This window comes from Lycorma delicatula, chromosome 4 (assembly GCF_047948215.1).
Source record: "Lycorma delicatula isolate Av1 chromosome 4, ASM4794821v1, whole genome shotgun sequence".
NCBI classification, from domain to species: domain Eukaryota; kingdom Metazoa; phylum Arthropoda; class Insecta; order Hemiptera; family Fulgoridae; genus Lycorma; species Lycorma delicatula.
The window spans coordinates 33,458,669-33,470,984 of NC_134458.1; the positions used below are offsets into that span (position 1 = coordinate 33,458,669).

General features: G+C 29.0%; 1 protein-coding gene across 1 annotated transcript in view; it reads left to right on the forward strand.

Moving 5' to 3' along the window:
* The window catches only part of LOC142323244 (uncharacterized), a 34,449-nt gene extending 26,656 nt beyond the window's left edge, over window positions 1–7,793 (forward strand). The window contains exon 2 of the mRNA XM_075362626.1: window positions 7,584–7,793. The gene's annotated coding sequence lies outside the window, so the exon portion shown is untranslated. The remainder of the gene's footprint in view (window positions 1–7,583) is intronic.
* Window positions 7,794–12,316: the final 4,523 nt, after the last annotated feature.

The window sequence follows — 12,316 nt, forward strand, 5'->3', positions numbered from 1 at the left end:
TTCAGAGAACAGAATCCCCCTGGCTAGACAGAAAGGATGAGCAAAGCAAAGAGAAAAAAAGTAACCATACAGCACAGGCGCTTGGTCACCCTGTGCCTGTGCTGTATATATGTATATATATATGTTGAACTCTGTGAGGCTATATGGAAACACATCCAGAAACAAGTGCATCAGTTTAAAATGAAACAAGTGCAGAGAGAAACAAGTTCAGCAAGTCATAGAGAGACACAATGAGTATACCATGCCCCTATGTACGGCTTTTGTTGACTATAAAAAGGCATTTGATTTGGTAAGATGCAAGCCATAATCACTGCATTAATAACCAGAATGTAAACACAGTATACATGAACTTGCTACAATTGATACACAAAAAGCAAAAACTACCATGTGTGTCAACAAACAAAAAATGTACAAGTAGGTGTACAACAAGGTGAAACTCTACCACCCATGCTTTTCTCAGCCTACGTCAAGGAGGCATATAGAAAGCTGGAATGGGAAAAACGGCATACGAATAACTGGCACTTATCATAACTACCTGAGATTCACAAATTATTTATTCATATATCAATGGCATATGTCAGTTCACAAAAGATACAATATAATAGCACAATGCAACAATAATAGTATTAGTAAAAACAAATGCACAACAAAACAAGGATTAGATATAGTCAATAAATCACAAAAAAATAATAAATTCACAAAAAGAAAAGGGCATAATAACACATTTGCAAAAAAAAGCAGATTTCGGCAGCCGAAGAATCCAGGCTGTTGTTGAGGTATTAAATTGCAGTAGAACTTAAGGAATCTTTTATGCTAATAAAAAAACTCCAAAAAAATCTGATATTTTGAGGGATAGTGCTATTAAAGTGGGAGGTGTAATCAGCATAACTCTTACAGCTCAGCACCCTGCACAATGATTGCAGCTGATGAAATCCAAAGTAATCAATGGGATCAGATGAGGTTTTAAACATCTATGAACAATTTTTTTCCTAGCCACCAAATGTCTAAGTTCAGCAGAAAACCAGCAAGGAAATCAAGATTTACGGGTTTTCCTCATAGGAGTGTACTCAAGTATGATGTTGTGCAAAATGTCCATTAAGCAACTGAATTCCAAAACATTGGTTATATGCAACAAAAGAGGGCCAAGCTGATAATGTAGTGTGCTGCAAATCTTGTTGACATCGCAATGATGAAAATCAAGTACAGCAAGCTGAAGATTAGGCAGTGGTTTAGGAGCAAAAGGTCACAGTAGATTGCAGAGTAAGCAGGTTCTTTAGGAAGGACAGGATCCAAAGCAAGAAAAGCAAAAATAGAGGAGTTGAAGCTAAATACCAAATTAAGGGTAACATTACGTGATCTACAAATTTGAGATAACTCATAAGTAGAAGCCATATTTATGATGACCCGCAATCTACCACTCGTAGGAGTAAGTATAGGTGCAGTCCAGTCAATTCCATGTAGATAGAAGTTGCCTATAAAAAGTTTAGAACTAAGGCTGGGATAGGTAGACACTTCATCAACAGCGCCACAAAAACTATCATGTACATCAGCAGGTTGTTGAGGTGTATATATATATATATATATATATATGCCACAAATTAAAGTAGGAGAGGAATTGGTAACAACTGATACAAACACAGATTCAATATCAAGAACAGAAGTTTTAATAACTCAAGCATTTAACATAGATAATATGACAATGAGTACTCCATCTCTTAGAACTAAAGTTTAGAGATCTGTTTTTCCTAAAGACATCACAACCAGTGAGGCCCAACTCAGAGTAATTTATATCAGGAGTAAAATCTGCCTTTGCAAGAATCAATACGTCATACACACATGCAGAGATAACTTTTTGAAGTTCTTTAAGTTTGGTATGAAGCCTGTTGACAGTCTGGTAGTTGATATGTAGATTGCAGTATTTGAGAGTCAGTCATTTTTTGAGATCTTCTTGACAATTTTAGACACTCCATTCACAAATCTGATGGAGAGATTACTCTCCCCACTGTCAGATCTCTGCCTCAAAGAATAGTGCAAATCATTCAGGCGCTTTCTCTCAGTAAGTGTACAATCTTTTGAAAAGGTAACATTGCTGAGCAAGGGATCTAAAGTATTAAGGATAGTTGGATCATAATTCTTAGAAAGTTCCATAACAATACTTAGACTTTGAAAGACAACTTTAAGAGGCCTATGTTAATTGGCTGAGGACCTACCAATGCAGAAACACCTGAAGGTAGCATCTAAACCAGAGATACAGAAGGACCCAATCAGTAAGGAGATTAGATTGTTGTCATGATCAATGTAGCAAGTGTTATGCTGTTGCATTCAGGCAAGTTGTTAATAATAATGTTACAGGAACAGCGCTGACAATCAAATATATCTTCAACAATGGACTCAATATTAGCAGTATCATCATCCTTATGTCGTTTCAAGACCTTCATCTCATTCTCTGAGGAACTAATATGCTCTTCCAATCTGGTGATTCAAAGTTCAAGATTATATAACTTGTGATTTACAGACTTTCTCACATGAACCAGAAGAACTACAAAGACATGTACAGGAACTGCAGATGGCTGGTGAACCATATGGTCTAAGGATGAACCTTAAAAAGAGCCCCAGGTCATGTTCAACAAGTTTGCCATGGAAAGAAAGATTTTTGTTTCTGGAGAAGAACATAAATAGGTAGTTCATAACATATATCTAAGCCAATGGATGTCAATTGATGGGTGATACAATCAAAGAAGTTGAATGAGTTAAGCTGGGATGGCAGGCATTCAGGAGATTTAGCAGTGTTTTCAAGAATAACTTCCCTTTTTTCCTTAAAAAGAAGGTTTGCAGTCAATGCATCCTGCCAGTTCTTACATAGGAAGCGAAACTTGGAAAATAACCATTCAATCATTACAGAAGCTGCAGGAAGCAAAGAAATATGGAATGATGTATGCTTGGAGTTACCAGATGGGATAGGAAGACCTGTAAATGAATCAGAGGACAAATGAAAGTACGTGATATCATAATCAAAGATAAAGAATTAAAATGGTGGTGGATAGGTCATGTAGCAAGAAAAGCTGATGGCAAATGAACTACATTAGCACTTGAATGGATACCACCATTTCATTAAATCCTTAAATCATTAAAGACCAAAGGCTCGTTGAATTGATGATATTATCTAGTACAATGGACTGAATTGGCAGAAGATCACACAAGATCGTATTAGTTGGAAATGTTCTGAAGAGGCCTTCTCATCCTGCAGTGGATCAATAACGACTGAAATGACAATGCACCTACACAACAATGAGCATGTACAAGTATATGCACACATCTACACAATAATACACCACCTATAAAACTTTCTTTTTTTTTGCTTATAACCTGAGTATGGATTAATACATGACTGATTTGCAGTCATAAAGAAATTAGTAATAAAGTATTGTGTTTTGCCATAGTACAACCTCAACTTAACACAGTATGAAATCATGGCTATTTATTTCCAACAGAAGAAATTATGTACACACACAGCCTTCTTGCAGAAAAATAAATTAATTAAATTCATTATACATGTACTAATTTGACTTTTAGAGATTACAAAAAAAATTGAAATATGTCTCCCTTTCTAGATACATGAAAAAATGTTTCCAGATCTTTTTAGAATAATAAAGTTATTCCTTCGTCAGTAGTGTAAGAAAATGAATCATTTTAAAATTTGTCTTTTATAAAAGTTTAAATCACTCTTCATCCTACTAACTTACAAATATTTTAATTTTTTTTTACACAAAAGCAAATTCATTATTCTTAAGATGAAACCAACTTTTTACCTTTCTAAAGTTATTTATTAAATGAAATTAAAAAAAAATTGAAAATTTCATTCCTTAAAAGAATTCATTCTTTTCAAAAAATGAAGTATGCCACATAATCTTAAAACACATTAAATATTTATTGAAATACCTCTCCCTCAGAATTAACCCAATTTTACCTGAAATTTATAAACTCCATAAAGAAATGCATATGATCAAAATGGCAGTTTTATATTGTATTATCTCACTTATTAGTATAAACTGATTTATATATGCCTATATTACTAAAAAGAAAATAATAAATAAAAAAAGTTTGTTAAATGTCATAACTTTGACGGTTATAGGTGATGTGATGCGAGCCACAAGTCACTCCCAAAAATCACAATCATTCTTAGTAATTACAATCATTCCATTTTAGGCTTACTATGGAAAGTGAGAAGTGAAGTGGTTTCCTGTTGCCTTCTTAACTGAGCCAAATATACAGTTGCATGTCAGTATAACAAGCCCACCAAAATGCAGCTGATGTTCAGTCCTATAAATGACAACTTTATTCTGTACTTAACAGTGACTGGCTGCTGCATAATGAAGAACATTACTCTCAGAGAAAGTGCCTTTGACTGGTGCCTCTTACATCTCAGGTGCTTTTCATACGTCACAGTCATGAAAAAAACTGGGATAGATAGAGTAAAGCAGCATATTAATGCACCTCTTTCTACACTAAAATAATACATTATACATACTTACATTCAACTTAGCAGGAGAATAAGAACAACGCTATGAGAATAAAGAAAAACTTAATTTTTTTTTTAGAAAAAAATGCTTATAGTTTCTACATTCAACTTAGCAGGAGAATAAGAACAATGCTATGAGAATAAAGAAAAACTTAATTTTTTTTTTCAGAAAAAAATGCTTATAGTTTCTGCTTAAGAAGTTTCCCTCTTTTTTAATGTACATACATAGAAATTCTTAAATGTATTAATATAGTGTCAAGTAAAAAAAAAAATCATAAATTCAATAAAATGATAGTAAACTGAGAAAAATAAATGTGTGAGATTTTAAATCTGAATACTGCATTAGTAAAATTTTAGTCTTTCATCACTGAGTTGTCACAACTTAAAATATCAGTAAAAGGGAAATGCTTCATTGTTTCAGATTAAATTTTTGTTAGTTTTATTTTATCTTTAATTCATACATTGAATACTCAGGTAATGTGCATAACACTAACTTCCTCTCATAATCATGATAAAAAAGATATATTTGAATTATTTTTGCAATGATTTTATTAAGGTGTGTGAGCACTTGACTGGCAACCAGCAATTGCTGTACACATACTTTCTATAATATTGATTTTTTTTATCTATCATAAAACAAAAGCTTTCTGTGCAAGAAACCTATTGTCAAAAGTTACACAACCATGAAATTCTTTCCTTTTTTAACGGACTTCTCATTCCATTAGTTTTTCTGTATAAGAATAGTCTATTGCAGGTTAATCATAACTTGAATACCAGTGAACTAGTTTTTATTTTATTTGTACCAAATTACTTGTCATTCAAAGGGCCTTCCAATGATTTGACACAAGCTACATTGTCTCATTTAAAAAAATAAGTTTTCAACCCCTGAAAATTTAGAAAACATTTAAGGAATATTTCAAATGATTTAAGAAGTAATATTACGTAATATTATAGTTATTTTTGTTTGACTGAAATTTTGAAAAAATACTACCCCAAATGGTTTTTTACACCTATTGAGCGAAGGGATGGGCGAATTTTAATATTCTTTTCATCGAAATTCATTATTTATTTCAGGTTGTAAATTAATGGAATTAAATGTTACCATTGCCATTTAAGATTTTTGAATTGGGGTAGGTGTGATGGAGAGGGTGGGTTCACCCCTTTGAAAATAATTTTAAAAAGGTTCCCCTTGAGAATGATAGCTGTTGAATAATAAATATGGTAACTTTGCAAATGATCACTCAGTATGTGTTTAACCATGATTGACAGTAAAATGATGTAAGCATATTAATTATGATTAGAGACCGGATTAAATGCAACATAAAAAGCTTGAAATGTGCATGCTTAAAATATCCATGAAAATGCTTAAAATATGCATGAAAAGTGTCAAAATATGCAACTTTAAACAATATCAAAATAGTAATTTTTAGTTTTTTTTATTTCAAAATCGACATACATTTAGTAAGTAGTTACATTATCGATATGTAAGTAATTGGCCGGCTACAATGTAAGATTTCATTTATTAACAAGGTACCCTACTGAAAACTATTGTAAATATAGCAAAAATATGCTTCGTCACTAGATTTTAAGGAAAATAAGCAATAACCAGTAAGAATGGGCTTACTAATCGTCTCTAATTATGATGATATATTCATAATTTTACTTTATTAATCATTATTTTTTAAGTATTAACATTAGATGTAAAATTATAGTGAATACATTTATTGTTAGGTGAATGATAGTTATTCATTTTTAATTGCCAAGGAGGTGTAATTAGTTATATGTTTGTAAAATACAACAATAATATAAAACGATTTAGTTATCACTTAAAAAGCAATTTTACTATAACCAAGAACGTCTTCAAAAAACACTTGTTATTATACTAAAACTGTTTTTAACGGTGCATTTTCTTTCATCATTTATATATTTGACTTCAAATAATAAACTTGCATATAGTGTCAACAATATGATATTGATTGTACAAGTATGGTCACAATTGGATCCTGAGAAAGACTGTAAACTAGCCCGATCTATCCTAATCAGAAACATTTCTATTGTGGGTTAATGATCCCTTCCTCTTTCCACCTTCTTCAAATCCTTTATTCTTCTTCACGGGATGAGTGCCATAGGAATTGAGTCAACCACTATACAGTTTCATCTCATCTGTGGCATCATGTTGACACCTAATAGTAGCCCGAAGGGCAGTTGATTCTTTTATCTAGCACAGCAGGGTGATGACCTTCAGTTCCTGCAGAACTATACAAGAACTCCTATGTAATATAAGTCTCCTATATTAATGGCCAGGCTCCCTATTCCTTATAAAATGTAATCTGTATCTTATGGAAACTATTAATATTAGATTTCATGTTCTCATCATTGATCTGAAGTACTATAGAAAATGAGTACTGTGTTTTAAATAAGATGCCGATACCATCATATCATTGATATCATATTATCACTACCAATATCATTCTCTATCAAGATTATAAACATTATTTTATACATAACAAATTACAAAGTACATAGTACAAAGTAGAGATCAATTTTATGATGTTTAAGTTTTTTTAGCTAACTTTAAGTAGCACTGACTGTTAACAACATTAACATAAAATTGCAACTGTATGCTGAAACTTATCTGAAAGTAAATAGTTTATACTTTTGCTCAGAGACCTATGTGAATGGTTTCATCAGATGTAGCTTTGATTATAGGAATTTTAAATTAATCTGATACATTCTCTGAATTGTTCAAAATGTAGCATAATCATCAGTTTGTATATAATTGATGGATACAGGTTCTGAATGGCAGAAATGAGAAAGGAGACAAAGTGGGTTGTGTAAATATGAGTTGAAAAATAACTATTTCAAAAGTCTTAACATCCTCATTATTGTACAATAATGTAATGACCGTTTTATATTCTATGACTAAGGATGTACAATTATTAAATTATAAGTTTCAGCAAATAACATAATTATGAAATTATTTATTTAATAGGAGTGCATAATACTTATCAAAATAAATAAAGATTTGTATTATAAAAAAATAACATTATTTGTTTTGTTACAGATGATAAACTTCCACATTAGACTACAGCAATTTTGTTGTCTTTGCTTCAGCATCACAAGATTAGCTATATGAAAAAAATTAATTAGTAGACTGCAATATATAACTGTATAAATATAATTAAAACACTATATATAAATAAATTATGTTATTTCAGGCCTAATTTTAATCTTTAATTAAGCATGAGATATAATTAAATGGTTAAAAAAGATAATATGTTTAATTCGATTTTTAATTTTATTTAGGTTCTTTTTGAAACCAAGTAAAAGAAATTATTAATTTTTATATATCTATATCATTACCATAACATTATTCATAAAATAATATTATATATAATTATTTCATAAACTTTTTTAATATGATAGCTTAGATAATTAAATGATTAGTTATTTAATTAATTAAAGGAAGTGTAGTTGTGATTTTCCTGGTGAAGGTTAACGACTGCTATCTTATCTATTAGGATGTATTAAACTCAATTACCTGTAATATGTTATATAACATAAATTATATAATACTAGTACGTTATAATAAAAATACTCATTGTTTATTTATTTGTTTATTATTATTGTTACAAAAATAATGTTTAAGAAAGATATTTGATTATATCATGCTCAATATAATCATATTAATAATTTATAACTGATAGCAAGTTTAGATGATAATTTAAACTATAAAATTAAGTATTCATATTGAAAAACAAAGAAAGTTTTTGAATATAGTACAATTCAAATTCAACATAATGCAGTTTTCACTGCGCAGGATTACTGAAAAATGAAATACAGTGGAAAAACAGCAACAGGGTTAGATTTTTAGAACTGCCAAAATATAAAATTATTATGGAATACTGGAACTATTGTATCTATAAAAAAGAAAGCTTTATTTAAATTTTTTTACACATGATCCATATTATCAGAAAAAAGTTATTACGGATCATTTTTCAAGAACCACTTAATTGATTCTTGTTTTTAAGTACTCATCTTGTAAGAATAAGTAGTGAAAGACATACTTTAAACATGTTCTACTGTATGCAATTATTTTTCATTGTTACATTTTTTATATTTTTCACCTCAATAGCCCTAGTTTTGAAATTTACAAGCCATCTACCAGAAAATTTATAATCTTCTACAGGAATGTCCATATTGATATGAAATTGCTTTGACTTTTCATTTATCATTGTTTTAGTCAAGGATTTTCTTTGAGTCCATTTCAGACTGAAATATTTGTACAAAATACTTAACTACTGATCAAGTTCAGAATTATTATTGTTAGCTGTTTACCATATTTCCAGATTTAATTGGTTGATATAGGTAGAATTTCTGAGGTACTGTTTGTTATTCCACCTGTTGATATTAGAGTGAATTAAATAACATAAATTATCCAACAAATGTCTCAGAAAATTAGTGAAGATGAGAAATAAAATCAAAATGCTTTTGAAATACACTTAATACTGTATAAGGCATCTTGGTGAACACTAAGAGAGGGACAATTTTTTCTAAACTCATGTTCACATCTGACAGTCACATTGTATTGTAAAACTTTGGATCTGCTGGTATACTGTTTTTTTTTCTTGCACCAAAATGACTTCATAAAATAAAAAACATCGGAATTGCAGTTATGAATGCTGTTTATATTTTCAAAAATATATTAGTCATTTTAGATGACCCCTTTCAACTACTTTTGTTATTATTAGTTAATCTGTTACAAATCTTTATCTACTATAATTTATATCTATTTTCAAATCATACCTACCTTGTTTATAAATTTAATCAAGCCTCTGTCAGTATTTTAATCAAAGTATACCTGTTTATGAGGCAGATCATGCAAAAAAACTGAATTTAGATTCAAAGTTGCTATCAAACTAAATATCTATTTCTACCGATTCAATATTTTATATATTTTTTTGTTTTTCCATTTATTTATGCATCTATCATTGTGTTGATAGTTGTTCATTTCTATTCTGGTAAAATTTTACTTAATTTTTTTAAAAAGTAAATCAGGCCTGAATTAATAAAACCTTGGATCAGTGAAACTATACTGAAGCCATATTTCAGTGTCATGAACTATTTTTATTATTATTACTACTACAATTATTATATTTTATGGCTAATAATAACACAATGTCTCTTTTTATGCTAATTTAAGAAATATTTTACTGAATTTTTACAGTTCTGATTTTACTAACAAACATGAAGAATATTAAAATTACAAAGATTGTTTTTCCAGTAAAAAGAATAATAATCTCTCATAAGTCTACTTTATTAACCTGTTAATGAACAGTTTATTTAAGAAAATTAAAATAGAAGTTCTTTAACAGTCTTATATGAATGTGGAGTATTGAAACTGACTAATGTTCTCAATTAATACTGAAAACAAGTTATTGCTTCATTTTTGTCATTGTTCAATTGGCTGATTTTATGCACTATATTATTTTATATTTAGCTGTTGTCATTGTACTTTGGCAAGTTTTAATCATTTTAGATTTTTCTTTATAGATTTTCTTACATCATATTTCAAACTAAGCAAAAATTTATCAGTTATAGATTTGTATGTATAATAGTATATAAAACTGCATTTTATATATAATGATGGTAGATTTAAATATTTATGAGAATAAAATTTCAATCAAAATTAAGATAAATATGTTAAGTGCTTAAGTAAAGATTTGTTTAATCAGTACATATAGCTACATAATTATGATAAATTAGTTAAGCTAGTGTTTAAATTAAGTTATTAATTTTTAAGTAAACATATTTTGTTTATAGAATCTCATATTTATGAGCATCTGAGCAGTAAATTAGTGTTTAAAAATATAAATGATATATATACTATAAATTTATATATATATATATATAAAGTGTGTGTGTGTGTGGTATGTGCATGTGTGTGCATGCGAACATAAAATAAACAAGATGTATAGTATAATTGGCCACTCCACTGACACATACTAATTATACTCCAAGCTACTTTTAAACTAGTGATTTAATTTCTAAATTGTCAAAAGTAACATTTTATTAAAAAAACTATTTTACTGAAAAAAAATTTCTACAAAAAATATTATTTAATTGAACAGAACAATTAGTTAAGGATGTAATTCATAAAAATCTAGTATGCCAAAGTAAGAAAATTATGAAAAATTATAATATCTGGTGTTTTTGTTTCATTTTACACTGTTATTATTTTCCTGTAACAGAATATCTCAGTGAAAAATGAAAAAAAAAAAACAGAATTAAAACAGTAACTAGTTTTGTTCTTGCATATGACTGAGAAGTGGAGAAGTATTATTTAACTTGTTCAGAAAATTTTGTGTTGGCAAATATATACTTAGTATACAGATAAATGTAAAAAAATAAATTATTTTGAAAACTAATTCCTTTTCATCCAAGAAAAAACAGGAATGCATAAAATAAAAAAAATATTTATTTTATCAGTGTGTTGCAATGTAGGTGTAGTTTTTTTTTTGGTTGGTACCAGTTAATAATCATGAAATGAATATAGCAATTTTCTTCAAATGTAATAAAATATGGTGAAGAAAACAAATATTTTTGTTAAAAATATATTACTTGCCACTGATTTTCAGATTTATATAAAAAAAGCAGATGTTTATTAAAACAATTGTTACAGTTATAAATGTTCGGAAGCAAAGCTCATAATCAAGAAATAGAATTGATAAAATTTCAAAAAGATAAGCACTTTAATGCATCATTAGAAACCAAAATAAGACAAAATCAATTGCTCATTTATGTAAAATTCTGACAACCTTCTCTGGGTATGTCATTTCAGCTATGTGATAAAAAAGTTTAACACAATTTTTAGCAGAACAATACAAATGCTAAAGTTTTTTTGAGATATGATTATATTGAGGTATGAAAACAACCTCACATCATCTGAAGTCAGAAATGCAAAAAACATGGGTGATTTATTGGTACAGAAGACATAAATTTTCCTGTTTGTCTGCAAATAGCAGATAAACAAAAATTTACCATTTTGCTTCTCATTACAACAGATCAGTGAAGGCAGTTCGCTTACTAAATCTTAAAGCATACATCCCCATAAACAGGTTCCAAAATTTGCTTTGATAATGAGGTCATGCATTATACAGATTATTGCATTATTCAAAACAAAGTGACGTTCCCTTTTGAATGAGATTTTTAATTTTTTAAAAGGTTGTCCATTCAGACTTGATTCTTGGATCAGTCTTAGTGTGGTACAGAGATAGAATATGCCCAATCCATCTCATGGAAATATTAGTTGAATGTTTTAGTTTTTAATAATAAATTGAAATATTATCTCTTAGGAATGAATCTTTTCATTCATTTTTAAAATATCTCTATATCAGCAACTGATTTGATCAATAGAAAAATGAAATATTTCATAAGTAGCATATCTCTAGGAACTGGACATCCATTTTAATTTTTCATTATAATTTTTGCTTCTAATAACCATGCAAATCATTTATTTTTAAAAATGGATTTTATGAAAAATTAAGTTATTTAAAAAAATCTTTGTGATGAGGAGCAAAGATCATTTTGAGAAAGTACCTTTCACCGAGGGTGATACCTGTAATCACCCTTGAAAATCCATGCTCCACCTCTAAATCAGATTTTAAATAAACCGAAGAACTGTGATTTCTTAACAAAAAGTTTCATGTTATGGTTGCTTGACAATATAATTTGTTCTCTTTTATCAAAATAACTTGCTTTTAATCAAAGTTCTAGAATTTTAGACTAGAGGATAAT